Source organism: Peromyscus maniculatus, chromosome 11, assembly GCF_049852395.1.
Source record: "Peromyscus maniculatus bairdii isolate BWxNUB_F1_BW_parent chromosome 11, HU_Pman_BW_mat_3.1, whole genome shotgun sequence".
Lineage (NCBI taxonomy): Eukaryota > Metazoa > Chordata > Mammalia > Rodentia > Cricetidae > Peromyscus > Peromyscus maniculatus.
In genome coordinates, this window is record NC_134862.1 from 79,144,682 (window position 1) to 79,150,681 (window position 6,000).

The window sequence follows — 6,000 nt, forward strand, 5'->3', positions numbered from 1 at the left end:
TTAATAGTGTCTATTTCAGAATTAGTAGTTTTTCTGATTCTGTTTACTCTAAGAGGCCATTCGACATTGCCTGCTTTAAAATTTTGTCACTAGGTTTAGGCTGGAGAGATGGCTCAGTGGTTAAGAGATGGCTGCTCACAGAGGTCTTGAGCTCAATTCCCAGCAACCACATGGTCTCCCAACTATTTTATAATGGGATCTGATGCCCTCTTCTGGCCTGCAGAAATAAATGCAGACAGAGCACTAACACACATAAAATACAAACATAAATAAACATTTAAAAAATGTTGATGGGGCTAGGGCAATGGGTCATTGGGGAATACACTTGCTGCACTAATATGAGGACCTGAGTTCAAATCTAGAGTACCTATGTAAAAAACAGGCATGGGAGGCATGGCTGTAACCTCAGTGCTAGGGACTCGAGGAGACAGGAGGACAGTTAGGCCTTGCTAGGTGCCACCCTGACACCCTCCTTTGGCTTCTGCACATACACCACACACCACAGAAAGAATATACAATTCTGCTGAAAATTTTAGTGGTAGGAGTTCTAAATTTAAAATTAAAAAAAAAATCTAAAGTTTTTTTTTTTTTTTTTTTTTTTTTTTTTTTTAAATCAGAAGAAAACCTGGAACAGACGACAGCAGTGTTTGTTTCATGATCTAGAAAGAAACACTGAGGGATGTTTGAGTCTTTCTGATGAGATCAGTCTCACAGGATAAAAACATAGCGGCAGCATTAAAATCAAGATGAACTTGAGAGGAACACTTCAGCTTTGTTATTACTTGGAGGGAAGAAAATCAAGTCTACCCCAATAAACCATGCAGACTAGCTTCAAAAGAGTCCAAGATAGGGCTCAGAAATAGAAGAGAAAAAGGGTTTTCTCATTCTCCAGCTTAGTTTCTTGCTACTACATAACCTACCCTTCTGGCTCTGGCTCTTAGCAACTAAGCCTGGCTCAGGGTGCCTGGCACCTGCTCAGCATCTTCCTCTAAGATGGAATAGAAGAGATGGCGTATCATCACAGGTCCCAGCAAGGAAGACAGGTTAGAGTTCCTCAGTCTGATCTCCCTAGGCATCTGAGGGAGGACTGTCACCATCACAAATAATTCAAACTCCAGACGTGCTTAGTCTGTGATGGAAAGATGGTATTTCTTTCAGTCTCCATAAGAATGCAGTAGTATTTTATAGTCACAGAAATGGATACTGAGTAGGATGTCATTTGTCTAAGGTCACCTGCCTCATGAAAAAGTCACAAACTTAGGGTTAAAAGCTGGGCAGTCCAACTCCAGAGCCTATGTATCTCACCCATGCTTTTGAATATAAGTCATATTCTGTTTTGTATAGACCATACAGTAATTCATCATTTACCAAGAAATGCTGTTACCTGCCAGTTCTGCTGAGGTCTGCTGAAGGCTTGCAGCAGACCTTAGATTAATATTTTAGAAATAGAATTACCAGGGGCTAGAGAAATGGCTCAGAGGTTAAGAACACTGGCTGCTCTTCCAGAGGTCCTGAGTTCAGTTCCCAGCAACCACATGGTGGCTCACAACCATCTATGATGTGATCTGGTGCCCTCTTCTGGCCTGCAGGCATACATGCAGGCAGAAGACTGTATACATATTTGTTAATTTATGTGTTTTTCTCTTTAAGAATCCACTAGCTCCTTACCCATTCCTTAACCTTCCACATAAACTAGAAGAGGCTAGAGATTCTATCTAAGGCTTTCTGGCTTCTTGGAGCAGTGCTAAAAACTAAAGACTTTTTGCTGTTTATTAATGCTTCCACCAGAAGGTGGAAAAGAAAGCAGAGAGACTGAGAAGTCATTTTCCTCGACACCATGTAGACAGATGGTTGGAAGATTTAAAAGGAAAGGAACAAGGATCTTCATACACTTTCTTTATTCTGCTTTGCCACATTTTAAAGGAGTGAAAAATCCAGTTCTGCTCTTCTTCATTAGTAATGATGTGTACGGTGAGTGGGATACACATCTTTTTTTCATTGCACATCAAATTAGTGTCCTTAACCAAACCAGTCATTACTCTCAGTATTATCATACAGCTCTAGCACGGCCAAAAAGGGAAATGATTGCCCACCCTCTTTCTGCACCCAGCCCTTCCCCATTGGAAGAGACACATCAGAAAGTAGGATACTACAGGATGCTCTTTACCCCAAGCCATGGCAGGGCATGGCTCTGATTTACCCAGCACTGGGGTTTATCTTTTCACTGTTTATTAACACTCCCGCCAGAAGGTGGAGACAAGAGCAGGGAGATTAAGTCTACATTGCTCAAACAGTACCCTGGGGAAAGTGGCTTTCTTAAGTCTGAGGGAGAGACTGGAAGGGAAGAAAGCTACTGAAATGAACTGCTGGCTGTGTTTTCCTAGCCCCCTTTCCTCGGCCTCGGCCTCTGCTGGGTTTTCCTAGCCTTCTTTCCTCGGCCTCTGCCTCTCCTTAACTTGCCTTCTCCAAATCTTTCCCATCTTGCATCTGGTAGTGTCTTAGTTAGGGTTACAATTGCTGTGATGAAACACCAAGACCAAGCAACTTGGGGAATGATATCGATAGTTCTACGTCACCTCAATACAAGATAAAGTCATCTACGCGGAGGGAACTTCGATTAAGAAAATGCCTCCAAAAGACCAGGCTGTAGGCAAGCTTGTAGGCCATTTTCTTAATTAGTGATTGATGAGGGAGGGCCCAGCCCACTGTGGATGGTGTCATCTCTGGGCTAGCAGTCCTGAGTTCTATCAGATGGCAAACTGAGCAAGCCATGTGGAGCAAGCCAGTGAGCAGCACTCCTCCATGGCTTCTGTATCAGTTCCTGCCTCCAGGTTCCTGCCCTGCTTGAGTTCCAGTCCTGACTTCCTTTAATGATGAACCATGATGGGGAAGTGTATGTCACATAAACCTGTTCCTTCCCAACTGGCCTTTGGTCACGGTGTTTCATCACAGCAATAATAAGTCTAAAAAAGACAGGGAGGAAGGGGTTTATTTGGTTTACATTTCCATATCACTGTTCATCATCAGAAGCAATGAAGGCAGGAACCCAGAGGCAGGAGCTGATGTAGAAGCCATGGAGGAGTGCTGCTTACTGGCTTGCTCCTCTAGGATTGCTCAGCCGGCTGTCTTATAGAAGCCAGGACAACTGGCCCAAGTGTGACCACACCCACAATGGGCCAGGCCCTCCCACATCAATCACTAAGTAAGAAAATGCCCCACAGGGCTACCTACAACACAATCAATTGGGGCTCCCTCCTCTGACGTTCTAGCTGTGTCAAATTGACATAAACTAGCCAGTACAAATAGGGCCTTTAAAAAAGTACAATAAATATGTGAGACTTTCCCTCTTCCTGTAAGAGATTATGTTTCTACATCTGAGGAAAGGAATCAAAGTTGTTGTTGTTGGTGGGTTTTGTTTGTTTGTTTTTGTTTTTCCATTCAGGGTTTCTCTGTGTAGTTTTGTGCCTTTCCTGGATCTCGCTCTGTAAACCAGGCTGGCCTCGAACTCACAAAGATCTGTCTGCCTCTGCCTCCCGAGTGCTGGGATTAAAGGCATGCACCACCAACGCCCGGCCTTGTTTTTTTTTTTTTTTTTAAGTCTTTTTAATCCTATGTTAAACAATCAGGGTCCAAGATTGAGGATCAGGAAAAAAAAAAAAAAACAGCCAAAGATTCCCCTGCTGTAGTCAGGACTATGGCCCCAGGCTCCTGCAGTGGGTCTGGGACTTCCCTTTAGATGTTACAGATGACTCTGCTTGGTCTGGGGAAAAGAAATACAGAAAACCAGACATGGAGCTATTTTAAAAAAACAGAATTGGTCACACAGGAAGTGGACATTAAATAACAATCCTGTAGACTGTGGGGACAGCTCAGTCAGTGCCGTGAGTGCAGGAGAAACACAAGAACCTGAGTGCAACCTCCAGAGACCACATGAAAAAGCCAGGTATGGTGGTACCCACTTGTAATCTTAGCCTTGGATGCTGAAGACAGATGGATCCTTCTGGCTTGCTGGCAGCCAGCCTCAAATAATTGATGAGAAAAAAGAAGAAGATAGCACCTGAGGAACCATATCTGAGGCTGACCTCTTATGTCTGCACCCACGCACACACATGTGCACACACATAGCCCACTCTGCCTTACCTCGGAAGATGGCACACTATAGCAGTAGTTAGTTCTGTTCTTGACATTTCCCTTAAATTTAAGAAATATCCGAGACTGGTGTTTCCAAGGAGCCCGAGGATCTCTCTAGAAACTAAGATTTCCTGTGGACGGTGCTAAGCCACTGGTACCCAACCATCATACTATGATGTCTGTTGCATGTGGTTTTTACCTGTGTAGGAAATCCTCCTCTGTAGCAAACTTTATTGTCAGACTATCTTTAAATCTCCAACCCCCAAAAGATGACACGGAGAATTCTTTTTTGTTGTTTTGGGGTTTCTTTTTTTGTTTTTTTGACACAGGGTTTCTCTGTGTATCCCTGGCTGTCCTGGAACTTGCTCTGTAGCTCAGTCTGGCCTCGAACTCACAGAGCTCCACCTGCCTCTGCCTCCCAAGTGTTGGGATGAAAAGCATGCATCACCACTGCCCAGCCGAGACTTATTGATTATGAAATCTTGGCCTTTCGCTTAGGCTTGTCTCCAAGTAGCTCTTATAACTTAAATTAACCTGTTTTTATGAATCTGTGTTCTGTCATGTGACTTTTTTTTTAAACTCTCCTCCATTCTGTATGTCCTACTTGGACTGAGTCTCACTGGCATCTGCTCATGCCTAGACTCATCTCCTCTTTCTCTCTCTCCCCAGAAAGCCTGCCTATCCTCTCCTGCCTAGCTATTGGTCATTCAGCTCTTTATTACCAATCAGAAGGCGGCTTGGCAAAGACACATCTTCACAGTGTACATAAAGATTATTCCACAGCACTTCTCTCAGTTGAAGGGGAGTGGGAGGAGATGGGATCAAGTCCCAAGTCCCAGACATGACCCCTACTTGTTCCCTTGAAGTATCAGTAGCTGGTTACGTGAAGCGGGTGGACAGCCAGGGATACACAGAGAAACTCTGTCTCAAAAATAAAAATAAAAATAAAAATAAAAATAAAAAAGAGGTATACATTTTAAAAAAGAGACTGCAGAAGTCACACTGATTAGAATAAATTAAAATTTTCCTATATGACTTTGAAACAAAAAGTTAACTATTTATTGAGCCACATTTAAAAAAGAAATTAAAAACACAAAACTTCAACAATCTCCAGCACAGAAACATCTGTGTCAAGTTACCTCACTCACAAAGTAAAAACCTAAACAAAATCTAAAGCCTAGTATCAAAGTCCCCAAAGCCCCAGACACTTGACATTCTGAATTTCTACAAATATCTCCAGTCAAACAGGAAGCTAAAATATCAATCCTATAAGACGCTAGGCAGCAGCAACAACGCAAAGATAGCATAACTGAGTACGGCAGAACCTCCCTGGAAAATACCTTAGTGATTGCCTAAAAAGTTAAAAGCCAGAAGTTGGGTTAGGCACTCAAGTAAATACCTTCAACACATGCAAGTGGTTTTTTGTTTGTTTGTTTGTTTGTTTTGTTTTTCTTTTTTTTTGTGTGTTTTGTGGTTTTTTGTGAACTGAACAGCAAGATGCAGGTTACACCACTTTCTCCTTTATTCTTTGTAAAGCTCTTCACAGTCGGTGACATTTCTGTTGTTTTGTGAGGAAAGAAGCTGTAGCTTCTAATCCAGTGGTCTGTGCAAGATCAAACGGTTTACATAGTATCATAGGCTTTGACTTTACCAGTGTCCCCAGGGCTGCTGAAACATGTAGAGTGGGTCCCTTAGGAACCATGTTACAAAGCACCCAAGCAGGGAACATGAGCCTGGGTTGTGGCCTCTCAGATGCAGAATCTTGCCATCATGCTTGCCCGAGACAAACCCCTTCTTTGCTGCACTAGAATAGTAAAATATCATCTCCTGAACTTGTGGCAGAGCCAATGAGAATAGCACAAAGGGTTT